The sequence below is a fragment of the Saccopteryx bilineata genome, chromosome 3, assembly GCF_036850765.1.
Source record: "Saccopteryx bilineata isolate mSacBil1 chromosome 3, mSacBil1_pri_phased_curated, whole genome shotgun sequence".
Classification (NCBI taxonomy): Eukaryota; Metazoa; Chordata; class Mammalia; order Chiroptera; family Emballonuridae; genus Saccopteryx; species Saccopteryx bilineata.
The window spans coordinates 39,344,350-39,360,599 of record NC_089492.1 but is presented as its reverse complement, the minus strand read 5'-3'; the positions used below and the strand labels follow the sequence as shown (position 1 = coordinate 39,360,599).

General features: G+C 37.8%; 1 protein-coding gene across 1 annotated transcript in view; it reads left to right on the top strand.

Moving 5' to 3' along the window:
* Positions 1 to 16,250, top strand: part of CPQ (carboxypeptidase Q) — a 597,449-nt gene that overhangs the window by 118,309 nt on the left and 462,890 nt on the right. The window lies entirely within an intron of this gene.

Below are 16,250 nucleotides of genomic sequence, written 5' to 3'. Positions count from 1 at the left end.
AAGAGCCTAAGTGTCCCTCAGTGAACCAGTGGATTAAGAAGTTATGGTACATATACACAATGGAATACTATAGGGCTATGAAAAAGAAGGAAATATTACTTTTTGTGACAACATGGATGGACCTGGAAACTGTTAAGTGAAATAAGCCAGGCAGAGAAAGAAGAGTATTATATGACCTCATTTATTTGAGGAATTCAATGAACAATGTGAAGTGAGGAACGGAATTGCGACAGCAGCGGGATCAAAGGGTCCAGAGGAAAAGCGGACAGAGGGAAAGGGAATGATAGGATGATAGGATGGGATGAGAGCAGAAAAGCAAATCTGGGAGGGTCGAGGGAGGGCATTACAGGAAAGGGGACAGTGGGTATGTCCTGGGGAACATGGGGGAGGGAAGGATGTATTCAGGGGGACACTAGAATCTATATAAACACAATAAATCAAAAATAAATAAATAAAAAAATAAAAAATAACTTTTCCCAGTTAAATGTTTTATAGGCGATATCTACCAAGTTTCTCACTCTACCATTCTGGAAGTACCACTGCAATGGCCAGTTTTGATCTCTCTGAGACTACATAAATAGGTGGCAGAATCCCTTAGCCTGAGCTGTATAGTGTCAACCAGGAGTTTTGTTCAATTGTCTTCTGTTACACACCAATCTCTTAGGCACCAGCATAAACTACTGTCACTCCAAAAAATTCAATAAAAAGGAAGTTAAATACACACACACACACACACACACACACACACACACACACCAAAAGTTTATTTAGTTTGCTAAAGGTTACACAATTAGTAAGAGACCAAATTCAGGCATGAACAACTGTCAACTCCAGAGTTTGTGCTTTTAGTCACTAGACTATATTGCCTCACATACAAATATTTTTATGTTATTTCAATTTATAAGATTTCCCTTTCAGACATCTGTCTGAAGCAGATCTGTCTCAAAATCTGTTGATATCTGTACTGTGATGGCATAATGTATTGGTGTTTGTATTTTTTTTTTATGTTTTCTCATTTCTGTTTATCTTCATTTTTAATTCTGTAGCTGGGACTGCTCTTCTCTGGCTATCTGCCTGGTGTTGATAACTAAGCCAAATTACTGATTGCTCCTGGGGCCTTCAAAACCCAGGAAAAGTGAATTTTACTCACTGGAAACTATTGTGTTGTTCTAACATTCATTTTCACTCCACTCTTCATTCCCTGGGGCTCAAAGTAGTTAAATGGTTGTCTGGCAACTGGACTATTTGAAGCTCTGAGGATACTGAGAGTTAAGCTGGACCAGGTGTGGAAATATTCCCTCAGGAGGTAATGTGAAATCAGCATAAAGTGACTTGACTACCATGCAGAGCTCATCTCCAAGGAAACCCATGATATAGCCTTGGTATAGCCACCAACTACTTATGACTTTGGTACAGTCATTTAATCTCTATGGATCTTAATTATGTCACCTGTAAAAATGAGAGTTGGCTGGAATATGAATCTGTCAGGTTTCTTCCAGATTGAAAAGGGTGTGATCTTTATGAGAATTCACAAGGACTCAATGAAACCACTGTTCATGAGAGCAGAATTCTCCCAGGTGTACGCTACAGAGCAGATTGTTTATGTAACCAAAGATAACTTTTCAAGTCTAGACTTGAGTATTATAGTATGTATTAGTTTATTCGTGTCAGAGTTAGGGCTCTGTGAGCTATCTGTGAAGAATTAGAAGAAGACAGATATGCAAGCATGTCAAGTAAGATGAAATGTTGAGCAAAATTTAGTCTTTAGAATTAAGACAGGAAAAGTTTAAAGTCCAGACAGTACTGAAATAACACAGCAGACATCAGATTTAAATGGACCCAGTCAAAGAGTGAGAACCAGCAGCCTAACTGAGGAGAGGTTTACATATGGACAAGAAAAAGAAACTTGGGCAGAATATTGTTGCTCTTCTTCAGCACACATAACTTTGTTGATCTTTTCTAAACCCAACACAGCAAGTCACTAAGTACTTAATTAATCCTCTGTGGAGACTGGCATCCCTATAGAGGTACTGGGCTTTCCCAAAATAGTATATGTTACAAGCTAGGTGTTTTCTATTAGTTTGGGAACCCATGTGGACTGGCCTACATCTCACCCATTTCTCTCTCCTCAGTTCACCTACTGCTATACTCAGTAAAGAGTAGTTATTCATTCATGTTTGAGGAATAGTGCACTTTTTAAGGTAGCTCTTTCTTTAGAGTGTTAGTCACTTGTAATAATGAAAAAAATAGTGCTTCATTCTACAAACTGATGATGTTGCTGACCCATTGTCATTTGCTTAGACAATGGATTATTTCTGATTATATGTCACATGAAACTTCTTTTCCCCTCCTTGCTGTCACATCTGAGTTCAGGACCTAGCATTACCTGCCTATAGTGTTATAATCATCTCCTAAATGGTCTTCCTGAGTCCAGTCTCATTTTAATCAATTTCCATACTGCTGCTTCAACTGTCTGTAAATTATAAATCTCATTATGTCATTCTCTTTCTTAGGATATTTCCATTGTTCATGGTATAGTTTAAATTCCTATGATTTTTAAAAAAGTGACCCCTGGCTATTTCTAGGCTTATGTTTAAATTTTGCCTGACCACACACTTTCTTATGCCTCAGTCACAGGAGCCTAACTGCTATTGCCTTGACATCTTCATACCTACTTGCTTTAAAAGTTGCTTCTTGTACCTCAGCTAACCAAACCCTAACCCTAATCCAGCACAACCCTTCTTTGCTTGTAGAATTTCTACTCATTTTTATAGACTCATTTAAAATGAATCTTTTTTCTAAGGTCTTTTTTTTTTCTATGACAGGAGAGAGATACACAGACTTCCGAAAGAGCCCCAACTAACCCACCTGGCAACCCAGTGTCTAGGGCCATTGTTCACATTTGAGCTATTTTTAGCACACGAGGATGACACACTTGGACCAACCAAACTTTCCTCAGCACAAGGGTCATGCTCAAATCAATTGAGCCACTGTCTGCAGGAGGGGGAGAGGGAGAGAAAGGGGAGAGGGAGGGGAGAGAAGCAGATGGTCACTTCTCTTGTGTGCTGTGACTGGGAATTAAACCCAGGATGTCCATATGCTGGGCCTACATTCTATCCACTGTGCCAGCCAACCAGGGCCTTTTCTAAGGTCTTTTGTGAACACAAAACTAAATAAACTTAATTGTTTTTTTTATTTCTATTCTCATAGCAGTTTGTTTGCCTATATTATACAATGGCCACACTTTATTTATTTTTTAATTTTTTTATTGATTTTAATTTATTGTGTTTACATAGATTCTAGTGTTGCCCCGAATGCATCCCCTCTCCCCTGTATTCCCCTCAACATCTCACTTGCCCCCCTCTGCATAGTGCCCTCCCCCATTCCCTTCAGGTTTATCCCATCCTACCATCCCCTTTCCCTCTGTCCTCTTTTCCTCTGGTCCCTTTGATCCCTCCTCTGTCTCAATTTCGTTCCTCAGTTCACATTGTTCATTTGATTCCTCAAATGAGTGAGGTCATATGATATTTTTCTTTCTCTGCCTGGCTTATTTCACTCAACATAGTAGTTTCCAAGTCCATCCATGTTGTCGCAAAAGGTAAGATTTCCTTTTTTTTCATGGCCCCATAGTATTCCATTGTATATATGTATTACCGCTTTTTAATCCACTCATCCACTGACAGACACTTGGGCTGTTTCCAGATCTTCACTATTGTAATCAATGCTGCCATAAACATAGAGATGCATTTCTCCTTTTGAAACAGTGCTATGGTGTTCTTGGGGTATATTCCTAAAAGTGGTATAGCTGGGACAAAAGGCAGTTCGATTTTCAGTTTTTTGAGGAATCTCCATACTGTTTTCCACAGTGGCTGCACCAGTCCGCATTCCCACCAGTAGTGCAGGAGGGTTCCCTTTTCTCTACATCCTTGCCAGCACTTATTCTGTGTTGGTTTGTTGATGAGTGCCATTCTGTCTGGTGTGAGGTAATATCTCATTGTGGTTTTAATTTGCATTTTTCTAGTGATTAGTGATGTTGAGCATTTTTTCATATGAATGGCCACACTTTATTATAGTTTGATAATAAAGTTTATTTATGATTGTTCACATGGTTATTTCTTCTGAGAAACTATGGGGTAAAATTTCAGGGTAAAAGTCTTACCTTACTTGTGTTTGTATGTCTTTTCGTACTGGTGCCTGGTATGTCAAAGATCCATATTAAATATTGATTTGATGGGTAAATTGTGAGACATAGCACACATTTAAAAAGAATCTGTTAAAACTCATACATATTAAAACAAGCTTCCTTTAGCCCTGTGTCATTTGCAGAGGCCTTTTGTCCTTGTATATCCAAGCAATGTTTTAGTTTGCATCTGAAGTGAAGGCACATAAGAAGGAAGAGGATAAATGAACTTCAATCAAATCATGATTAGGCTGTTCATCATAGTCTATTCTTTCTGAAAACTTAAACAGCATGGATTGGAAAGTCTGGAAAGTTTCAGCTCAAGCTTATTCCACACTCTCACTGTATTCATTTTGTAAGAATCTAAAAGAGCCTTCCTACATACTCCTAGCACAACCACCAAAGGAAGACATTCTATAGCCAATACTTTCAATTTATTTCTGTGTGCTAATTTTACTCACAAGCTCTCATATCAGATAATCAGTTACTTACACTTGTCTTCTCCTCCTTTGGTCTCATCAGGGAAATAGAATGTGCACTGTTCTTTTTCTTTTTCAGGGCTTAATCTTTGTCTGATATCTAATCGCACTCTGAACAGAAGCGCTCTAGAAAGCCTGAATCCACAGGTGATACTTGGAATTTGGAGGTACAGGATCAGCTGAAGGATCTGATTCCAAAGTGTCAGAGGTTGCAAATTTCCTCTGTTTGCATTGAGTCAGGAGTGGGAATGAGGAGGAAGGGAACAAAGAAATTCAGATTTCCTAGTGAGTACCTATTCTAAGCTAGTCATTGTGCAGATTATTTTACCTACACTATCTTTTTTGGATGGGGGTCACTCTTTACAAATGCCAGGCTGTGGGTGGTTTAGTGCTTTATTCAAGGTCACAGAGCTAATATGTGGTATAGTCTTGCCCCAAGTCATAGCTTCCCAATTGCCTTTGCTCTTCACCTTGCCTCATGGTGGACCTTTCTGCCTACAGTTCTCTGGTATTACCACTTCCCACTTGGCTACTTCTTCAAGAATAGGGTCACCACATCTCTCTCCTATATGCCTTCACATCTCACACAAAGCCAACTTAAAAAACACAAACCTTAAGAAATAAAACATTGCAGAATTTGATTGCATCATAATTAAGGATATTTATTTAATGAAGGATACCATGAACAAAGCTGTTATACAGATGGCAAACTGGGAGAAGATATTACACTGTCTAACATTGCTATGAGATTAATATGTAGACTATGAAATATTGAAAATTAAAAAAAGGCAATAACCCTATTAGAAAAATGGACAAAAATCTCTGAATAAACTATTTAAAGGAGAGAAGCCTAAAACATAACAAGTATATAAAGAGATCTCAACTCCTTACAATCAGAACAATGTAAATTTTTTAAAATAACAAGGTTATTTTACAGAAGAGGTATAAAATGTATTATAGGGGCAGTAAGCACATAGAAATTTATAAAATTTAAACTCTTTACTTTTACTTATATGTTTTTAGTTTTCATGTAATGTGCAAGGTGCGGCAAAAGTAGGTTTACAGTTGTGAGTACACAAAAGAGTTTATTCTTGTATTGTTGTTTATTAATTATCATATTATTTTCTATATGGACAACTGTAAACCTAATTTTTCCACCCTATATAGCTTTGTCATTGTTATTGTCTTAGTTTCAAAGCTTCTGGAGGCAGGGATGATGTATTTTTATTTGCTTTGTATAGCCAGCAGTATAGTCCAACCTTTAGATCACACTAGTAATAATCCAAGTTTATTTTATGAAGAATCTTCCAGGAAGAGGTTTTCTATGAAATTCTAAAAGTAAAAATCATGTTCCTAGGAGAATTGATGATGAAATTATGTAGGTTGATAAAACCCAGGTATCCTGTTTAATAAACACCCTTATCCAGATCACATTGTATCTTTGCCTTCCCTTTAGCTGATCTCTCTGACTCCTTTTTCCTAACAAAATATCATTGGTTAATAATTATAGGTTTTTGATAACTGATTCTGTGGGTAAATGTAAGAAGTATATTCATTAATCAAAAAGTTATAATTATTGAGCTTAATCATGTAGAACTAGAAAATTTAGATAATTCTTCTCAATAGTTGTGATTATTTATCTTTATTTCTCTTTCTCTTTGCTGTTTGCTCTCCCTTTCTCTATGTCTTTTTCTCTGTAACTCTTTCTACTATTTCTGCCTTTCTCTCTAGTCCTCTCTTTATCTCACTCTTTCTTTTGGGATCTTTCATTGTTTTAGACTCTGTGTCCTTGTCTTGGTCTCTTTTGATTTTCCACCCCGGTTTATGGTTTTGTAACCTCACAAATAGTCTAAGGCTGATGTATTTACAGATATGTCAAGTTATTGCTCTAGTTTTAATTGCAACTTCTCTTCTTTAGTCTGTGAAAGTTCTCTTTGACAGCCTCATTGTATTCTTAGAATTACAGTCACTTGAAGCAAGCTGGTAAGAACATATTTTGTACTCTTACTGTAGTAAAGAAACATTTTTGTGATGTATTTCACATTGAAAATGGTTTCCTAAGAGTGAGTGCCATTTGATGGCTCTTGGGAAAATGCATCAATAATATCAATAATTTGAAGACATCAATTTCTCCAAGAGAACTCATAGGCCAAGGCCTTAATGGGACTGTATACGTTCTTGATTTTGTTTGTCTTGAAAAATTGCATGTAAAATTTCCAGGAAGTTTATATCATCAAATTAAAACTTTTTTTCTCCTGAGGGAAAAATAGATAAAATCTGCCTTCTTTAGAAATTTTGGCTTAGGGGTTTTAGACCAATGACTGGTAAATGTATCAAATGCCCAAGACCTGATTAACAATGTGGGTTGTGGGTTGCATCCCTGGCTGGTGGATGCTCAGTGGATCGAGCATCGGCCGGGTATATGTTCCTTCCAGGTTCCATTCCCAGTCAGAACACACAGGAGAAGTGACTCTCTGATTCTTAGCCTTCCTTCTCCCCCTTTTGTCCCTCTTCCCCTCCCACAGCCAGTGGCTCAGTTGTTTCCAGCATGGCTCCGGGTACTGAGGATAGATTAGTTGCTCCCAGTGCCTAAGCCTTAGGTGCTAAAAAAACAAAACAAAACTCAGTATTTGAGCCCCCCAGACAGGGCTGGTTGGGGCATATGCGGGAGTCTGCCTTACTATCTCCCCTCTTCTCACCTAAAAAACAAAACAAAACAACCCCAAAAGAATGTGGGCTGCAAATAAATCACCAGGATCAGATGATATCTACCCAATGTTTCTGGAGGAACTTGAGGGTAAAATTATTAAATCTTATTTAAATTGTGTTTAGCCCTTGCTATTTGCCTCTGTGTCCAAAACTTACCAGGTTTTTCATGGGACCATGTTCCATAGGAATTCTTCTAAGAAGACCTTTAGAAGTGTATTTTGTTGATGATCATTACTTTTTTACTTCATACCGTATATATGACAAAACAAAGTACAGAGCATTTCTAAAAGGTTCATATAGATGATATGTTACAAGGAAGATGGTGACTGGATGTGGCAGAAACCTAAGATAGGGACAGATCAGATTTTTAGCCAGTAGAAAGTATTGCACACTTATAAATGGGGAGATTTACAGATAAAATTTTTTTCCAAAAAACATTCTTTGTTCTCTGACAAAAGGACAGAAAGGAGAAAGATCATAGAGAGGATGAGATTTGAAGGATGAATAGTTTGAACTAATTACCTTAGAAATGGCGTTCTGAATATTAAATAAAAATCAGTTAACACATTTTGGATATGAGAGATGAGGAATTGGAAGAATCAAAGATGACGAAGCTTTCAAGTCTAGGTTAGTAGAAAAACCATAACGATATCAGAGAAAGATGAGTGCTGGGGTGGTAAGATGATTGAAGACAGTGAGTAATGGTCTCAGTTGGTAATGATACACTGACATTTTCAAGTTTACTCCATAGAAAGCAGTCATGTCCCCTTATACAATATCCCCAAATGCCTCTTAGTGATAACAATGAACTAGGGTCGTCTCTGATCTCACACCTGTGGCATTTTCTGTTTTCTTCAGTTAAATTCTACAAACTGTGAATCCTCTGTAGATATCGCTACAACAGTGATTCCTGTTTACTTATCTGTCAAATTAGTGTACTGTGAATGTGACTCAGACAAGGGCTCACTATAATCTCTGTCTCTTCAGCTCTTAAGGTAGCTCCTATTGGTTATTGCATTGGCATCCACTTTAAACCCAACACAGGGGTAGGGAGAGATGAAACACAGATGAATCAAACAAGGACAAAGCACTTGTGTAAGTAAGATAGGAACAGGGAGAAGAAGGGATTAATTCTCTCTGTGGGTGGAACAAGCCTTCAGAGTGGCATGACATTGAAAGATAAAGGATTCACTGGGGGTATGAAGGGAGAAAGTATATTCTTAGGACAGGAAAGAAGAGCAAATACATGAAGTTGTGAAAGTATAAGATGTACTTGCCCAGTGACTGAAGGAACACATTCATGGTGAGACAGAGTGAGGGAATGGTGATAGGACTGGATGCTACAAAAGTAGACTATAAATAACTTGACTAAGGCCATCTTTTATGTTCTTACTTTTCTTAAGGCAGAAATTACAATATTTCCAGAGTGAGGCTAGAAGGGGAGAGAGATTAGATGGTAACCTAATTTGGTACTTCATTTATTTCTTTTTAAATCTTTTTTAAATTGAATTTGTTGGGGTAATACTAGTTAACATAATTATAAAGGTTTCAGATGTCCAATTTTACAACACATCTCTAGACACTATAGTGTGTGTTCACCAACCCCCACACAAAGTCAAGTCTTTGTCCATCACCATTTATCTATCCCCCTATACCCTCCTCCACTTCTGCCCTCCATAGCAATCACCACATTTGCCCATGTTCATGAGGGTTTTTTTGGTCCTTATTAGCTCTATCCCTCTACTTCCCTCACCCAACAACTCCTCACCCCCAACAGCTGTCAGTCTGCTCTCTGTGTACGAGTCTGTCACTATTTTGCTTGTTAGTTCATTTTGTTCATTAGATTCCACATATGAATGAATCATATGGTACGTATCTTTTTCTGACTGGCTTATTTCACTTGGCATAATGATTTCCATGTCCATCCACACTACTACAAAAAGGTAAGATTTTCTTCTTTTTTTGTGTCCATGTAAGAATTCCATTGTGTAAATGTACTATAGCTTTATATTTATACAGTAATCTACTAATGGGCATGTGGGCTGTTTCCAGATCATGGCTATTGGAAATGATGCTGAAATGAACATAGGGGTTCATATATTCTTTGAATTAGTGTTTCGAGATTCTTAGGAATATTCCCAGAAGTGGGATCTCTGGGTAGAAAGACAGTTCCAATTTTAATTTTTTGAGATAATTCCATAGTGCTCTCCATAGTGGCTGTACAAAGCTGCATTCTCAACAATAGTGTACTAGGATTCCCTTTTCTCCACATGTTCACCAGCATATATTGTTTGTTGATTTATTGATGATTGCTATTCTGACAGGTGTGAGGTGATATTTTATTGTGGTTTTAATTTGCATCTCTCTGATGATTAGTGACATTGAGCATCTTTTCATATGTCTATTGGCAATGTGTATATCCTCTTTAGAAAAGTCCTTTGTCCAGGTCCTTTGTCAATTTTTAAATTGGATTATTTGGGATTGTTTGGTGTTGAGTTATAAGCCTTTATAAATTTTGAATGTTGATCCCTTATCAGATGTATTGAGGAATATGTTCACCCATTCAACATGCTGTCTTTTCATTTTGTTGACTGTGTCCTTTGCTGTATAAAAACTTTTTAGTTTGATGTAGTCCCAAGTGTTCATTTTTTCTTCCATTTCCCTTGCCAGAGAATATATATAAGAAAAAATATTGCTACAAGGAAATGTCTTAAATTTTACTGCTCATGCTTCCTTTTAGAATTTTTATAGTTTTGTTTAATATTCTAGTATTTATTTTAAGCTTATTTTTGTATATATTGTAATAAGGTGGGCTAATTTCATTTTTTTGCATGTATCTGTCCAATTTTTCCAACATCAGTTATTGAATAAACTGTCTTCATTCCATTGTATGTTCCTGCCTCTTTTGTCAAATATTAATTGTCCACATAGACATAGGTTGATTTCTGGGTTCTCTGTTCTGTTCCATTTTTATGCCAGTGCCATGCTGTTTTGGTGCCTATGGCCTTGTAGTATAGTTTGATGTCAGGTAGCATGATTTCTCTGACTTGTTCTCCTTTCTAAAGATTGTTGTGACTTTTTGTGGTTCCATATAAATTTTTGGAATATTTGTTCTAGTTCTGTGAAATACCTCATTGGTATCTTAATAGGAATTGAATTGAACTTATAGACTGCTTTGGGTAATATGGGCATTTTAATGATGCTAGTTCTTACTATCAATGAACACATTATATGCTTTCACTTACTTGTGTCTTCAATTTCTTTTTTTAATATCTTATAATTATCTGAATTCAGGTTTTTTACATCCTTGTTTAAATTTATTCCTAGGTATTTTATTCTTTTTAAAGCAATTGTGAATAGTATTTTTTGTTTGTTTCCCTTTCTGATAGATCATTATTGGTATATTAAAATGCGACTGAATTCTGTATATTTGTTTTGTATCCTGATACTTTATTGAATTCATCGATTGGTTTTAGTATTTTTTTTCGGTGAAATCTTTAGGGTTCTCTATGTACAGAATCATGTTATTTTCAAGTAATAACAGTTTTACTTTATTCTTTCCAATTTGGGTGCCTCATTTCTTCTTTTCTGAATGCTGTGGCTAGGACTTCCAGTACTATGTTGAATAAGAGTGGTTATTGCAGATTTTAAGGAAAACACTTGTGGTTTTTGCCCATTGAGCATGATGTTGGCTTAGGTTTGTAATATATGGCCTTTATATGTTGAGGTATGTTCCCTCTTTTTCCAGTTGCTGAGAGTTTTTAATGTAAATGGGTGTTACACTTTATCAAATGTTTTTTATGAATTTATTGATATGATCATGTGGTTTTATCCTTTATTTTGTTTATGTGCTATATTATGTTTATTGATTTGTGAATGTTATACTAACCTTGAATCCCCAGAATAATTCCCACTTGGTCATGGTGTATGACTTTCTTAATGTGTTGATGGATATAGTTTGATAATACTTTGTTGAGAATTTTAGCATCTATGTTCATCAGGTATATTGACTTATAATTATTCTATCTTTGTGGTGTCTTTATCTGGTTTTGGAATTAGGATAATGCTGGCCTCATATAATGAGCTTGGGAGTCATCCCTCCTCGTGAATTTTTTGAAATAGAGAATAGTTGTTAGTTCTTTGAATGTTGGTAAAATTCACTGGTGAAGCAAACCAGTTCTGCACTTTTATTTGTTGGAAATTTTTTGATTACTGTTTCAATTTCACTGGGTGTACTCTGTCTATTTGGATTCTCTGTTTCTTTCTGAGTCAGTTTTGGAAGATTGTATATTTCTAGGAATTTTTCCATTTTATTCATTTCATGAAGCAGTTATTCAGCTCTACTTCCATATTGTTCAATTTATTGGTATATTGTTGTTCATAATATTTTCTTACAATGCTTTGTATTTCTTTGGTGCCTGTTGTTACTTCTCTTTCATCTCTGATTTTATTTATTTGAGTTCTCTCTCTCTTTTCTTTTTTTTTTTTTACAGAGCAGAGAAGCATCAATCATCAGTTTCTCATTGTGCGTTGCGACTTCTTAGTTGTTCATTGATTGCTTTCTCACATGTGCCTTGACCGCAGGCCTTCAGCAGACCGAGTAACCCCCTGCTGGAGCCAGCGACCTTGGGTCTAAGCTGGTGAGCTCTTGGCTCAAGCCGGCAACCTCGGGGTCTCGAACCTGGGTCCTTCCGCATCCCAGTTCGATGCTCTATCCACTGCGCCACCACCTGGTCAGGCTCTCTCACTTTCTTTTTATTGATGAATCTGTTTAAAGGTTTGTCTATCTTTTCAAAGAGCCAGATTTAGGTTTCATTAATCTTTTGTATTATTTTACGTCTCTGTTTTATTTATTTCTTCTCTGGTCTTTATTATTTCTTTTCTTCTACTCACTTTGAGCTTTATTTGTGTTCTTTTTCAATTTTCTTTAAGTATAAGGTTAGATGTTCATTTGAGATTTTTCTTGTTTCTTGAGGTAGGCCTGTAATGCTATAAATTTCTCTTTTGGGACTGCTTTTGCTGTGTGTCCCATAGATTTTGCGTTGTTGTGTTCTCATTTGCATTTGTTTAAAAGTATTGATTTGTTCCTTGATCTCATTATTAACCCATTTATTGTTTAGCAACATGTTATTTAGACTTCCTGTCTTTGTGTTTGTTTGTTTTTCTTCTTGTGATTGATTTCTAGGTTCATATCATTATGGTCAGAGAAGATGCTTGATATGAATTCAAACTTCTTAAATTTATTGAGGCTTCTTTTTTGTCATAATATATTGTCTATCCTAGAAAATGTTCGATGTGCCCTTGAAGAGAATGTATAATCCTGGTGCTTTGGTATGAAATGCTCTGAAGATATCAATTAAATCCAGTTGATCTAACATGTCATTAAAGTTCACTTTCTTCTTGTTGATTTTTTGTCTGGAAAATCTATTCATTGATGTCAAGTATGTGTTAAAATACCCTACTATGACTGTATTGATGTTGATTTCTTCCTTTATGTCCATCAAGATTTGCTTTACATATTTATATGCTAATACCTGGGTGTTTACAAGGGTTATAGCCTGTTGTGGATTTTTCCCTTTATCATTATGTAATGTCTTCCTTTATCTCCTGATAGCCTTTGTTTTAAAGCCTATTTGTCAGCTACATGTATTGCTACCCAAAGTTTTTTTGTTTTTTTAATTTTCATTTGCATGAAATACCTTTTTCCATCCCTTTCTTTTAATCTCTGTGTATCTTTCGTTCTGAGCTGGGTCTCTTGTAGACAGAATATTTTCTTATCCATTTAGCTACCCTATGTTTTTGGATTGCCACATTTAAGTAATTTATATTTAAAATAATTATTAATACATATTTATTTCCATTTTGTTCTTTTAAGTGTGCTCCTTTTTTTCTCTTTCTTTTTTCTTTCTTTCTTTCTTTCTTTCTTTCTTTCTTTCTTTCTCTCTTTTTTCTTTTTTTCTTTTTAGGTGAGAGGAGGGGAGATTGTGAGGCAGACTCCTGTGTGCACCCCAAACAGGATCCACCTGTCAACCCCATTTGGGGCCAATGCTTGCATACTGAGCTATTTTTAGCACCTGAGTCTAATGCACTCCAGCAGAGTCATATTCAGTGCCCAGAGCCATACTCAAACCAATCAAGCTACTGGCTGTTGGAGGGGAAGAAGAAGAGAAGGTGGAGAGTGAGTGGAGAGAAGCAGATGGTCAATTCTCCTGTGTACTCTGACAAGGTATCAAACCTAGCACAGGTTTGATCCATGCACAGGTCTGATACTCTATCCACTGAGCCACTGGCCAGGGTCTGCTTTCTTAAAGAAGGCTCTTTAACATTTCTTGTAATACTGGTTTGGTGTTAAACTCCTTTTACTTTTTCTTGTCTGGGAAACTCTTTATTTCTCCTTTGATTTTAAGTTATATTTTTGCTTGGTAAATTAGTCTTGGTTGTATGTCCTTGCTTTTCATTACTTTGAATATTTCATGCCAGTCCCTTCTGGCCTGAAATCTTTCTGTAGAGATCAGCTGGAAGTCTTATAGGTACTCTCTTGTAAGTAACTAACTGCTTTTCTCCTGCTGCTTTAGAGAGTCCTTGTCTTTAATCTTTGCCATTTTAATTATGACATGTCTTGTTATAGATATCTTAGGGTCCATTTTATTAAGCTAGGAAAGTTTTTGGTCATTGTTTCTTCAGATAGGTTCTCTATTCCTTGCTCTCTTTTCCTTCTGGTACCACTAGGACACGAATGCTGTTGCACTTTATGTTATCGCCAAAGGTCCCTTAAACTTTGTTCATTATTTATAATTCTTTTTTATTTTTGCTGCTCTGATTGGGTATTTTTTCTACCTTGTCTTCCAAATCACTGATCCCATCTTCTGCTTCATCCAAAAAGGTCCTCTGTCCTCTTTTATACTTGCTATCTCTTTGTTGAAGTTCTCATTTTGTTCCTTAAGCATTAATATAACCATTACTTTGAACTCTGTATCTGATAAATTGTTTATCTATTTTGTTAGCTCTCTTTCTGTAGATTTTTCTATCACTTGGGTCCTGTTTCTTTTTCTCCTCTTTTTGATTGCCTCCTTGTATTTATTTCTATGTATTCAATAGATCTGTTCTTTTGGTGTAGTGGTACAATCTCCTTTATACCTGAGCTGAGTATTCCAGGAATGACCCTTGTGTGGGTTATATGGGTCTTCCTTTTGTAATTGAGACTTGCTATTGCCCATTTAAGACTATACTTTCAGGTATGATTTCTATAGTTCATTCGCTATTGGCCCATTGTGCCTGAGATTGACCCTCAGGCTAGCTGACTGTGAGGCTCTACCTCCACCAAATCTTACAAGCTTCAATGCAGGTGCTGACCACAGGAAGCAGAATTCTCCTCAGATTGTTTTGATGCCTGATGAGGTCTGTCTTTTGATCTGAAGGTTGTGAAGCTAATTGGATCATGCTCTGATGATGTCTGAAGCTGGCCACTGCGTGTGACGGTTTTAAGCCTCTTGGGAGGGACTTTGGTGCAGGCCAGTGTGAGATGCTACCTATAACTGGCCCTCTGCAACCTGTTTGGAGCTACAAACAATTTACAATTTGTGGCTGTCTTGCTGGGCTTAGGTGCACTCAGAAAGGATGAAGCTGCCCACCAATGTTGGCTTTTACTAACACTTGGCCCAGGGGCAGTTCAGCAAAAATCCCCAAGCACCCTGAGATCTGCCTCCAGCTGCCTCTACTACTGGCTGTCTATTAGGCTCAGTCACTGAAAGAGCCTCTCATGGTGTTGGGTGTATAAGATTAGTGCTTTTCCCTGATGAGTAGATGACTGTCAGGCTATGAGTAATGTGGTAGGTGTGACCTTCACCCCAGAACCACTGGTCTTAATCTGTCCCTTTGAAGCCACGAGAATAGTTCTACTGAATCTCTGGGGAAGTACCAGTCAGCTTCATAGAAAAGTGGAGAGAATGTCCTCCTGCCATAAAGCCAGATAACTGAGTGTAGGTAGAGCACGAGCGCATTCCTAGCAGCTGTGGCTGATGCAATGCTGTGAGAACACTCCAGCACCTGAAACCCTCCTAGGCACACCCAGGAGGGAGCTCACCCACTGTAAGGAAGTGGTTCAGCGCCAACCAGGCAGCTCCCTCATCTTTTTAGCCATTGGCTTTGAAGAACACACTGTAACACCCTATAGGCTGAACCTGTGTACATAAGCTAGCTTACTTCCTGAATAGAGCGGATCTGCATCACTGAACCTGGTCTCCAGAGTCGGGTCTCTGCATCTCCATCATCCTCACCCCCGGTGGGCCTTGTCCACATTTTGGTGCCTGGACAGGGACCTAACCAGCATCCAAAAGACGGGTGAGTGACCCTCTGCAATGGGAAACCTTCTCCTTCACTCCCGAGCTCTGCAAGCTCGAGCCCTCCATGCCCTATTGCAGAGTAGGCGAGTTAATGAAAAGGATCTTTGTACCTACTGGGAAATTCTCTCAAGTTTCAACTCTTGGCTTTGGGATGTGCCTCTTTGGGACCCCGATACTTGGGCCCGAGCTCTCCAGCGCATCTGTTCAGCAGAAGTACACCAAGGGCAGTCCTTCCCCCTCAGTCTCACTCCTGCCCTACTAGCCATCTCCTGCCGAAGACCCTCCCCCATTACAAAAATATTACAGGCTACCCCTCTCCCTGAGGCAAGAGAGAGGTTATGCTTGTGTATTTCCAGAAAACAGCCCACAGCCAATTTGGATCCCAGGAGGAAACATAAGGAAGAAACATAAGGCCAGTCCCAGTGTCCCAAGATGGCCCCTTCGACGAACCCTCCAACCCAGGAAATGGTGAGTCGCCAGAAGAAGACCTCGCGGCCAATGTGTGTACCCCATCACCTGGGGGGACATGAAGGCTTTAGC